Here is a 541-nt window from a genome sequence, read left to right on the forward strand (position 1 = left end):
CCCCAGCTTTATGGGGGCTGCAATCCCCCTCCTCCACGAGCCAGGCTGCCTTTCCAGCAAAGCAGCGTCTTCCCACCCAGCAGCACAGGGCTTGGCTGGGCTCCGCAGTCCCTTTCCAGCCCAAATCCTGCACAATCCCCAGCTCCTGGCCCGTGCAGTTCCCAGGACTGATTTTCACCCCTTTCCCTGTTTTCTCACTGATCTCTTCAACTTGCTCCAGCCCCTGTCTGGAGCCTCAAAGCGCAGCTCTTTCGAAGAACGTCCTCCCTCCCCGTCACCCCCCGCCGCGCTCCCTGCAGCCTGGCCCTCAGCCAGAGCATTGGGCAACCTGCAGGGCCTTGCACAAGCCTTCCTGGATGAAGAAACCTCTTGCAATTCGATAGCCAGCTGCTAAACTGCACTAGAGAGGAAGGATCTTGCTCTCACACCCACCCTGGCAGGACGCATCCCTGGGACGTTCAGCACTGAGGTTATTTTGCCTGGTGCCATGGCAGATCCTCCCTGTTTTTCCACCCCACCTTTGCCACGAGAGAAGGAAAAA

The sequence above is a fragment of the Buceros rhinoceros genome, unplaced genomic scaffold, assembly GCF_000710305.1.
Source record: "Buceros rhinoceros silvestris isolate BGI_N320 unplaced genomic scaffold, ASM71030v1 scaffold20497, whole genome shotgun sequence".
In the NCBI taxonomy this organism is placed as follows: domain Eukaryota; kingdom Metazoa; phylum Chordata; class Aves; order Bucerotiformes; family Bucerotidae; genus Buceros; species Buceros rhinoceros.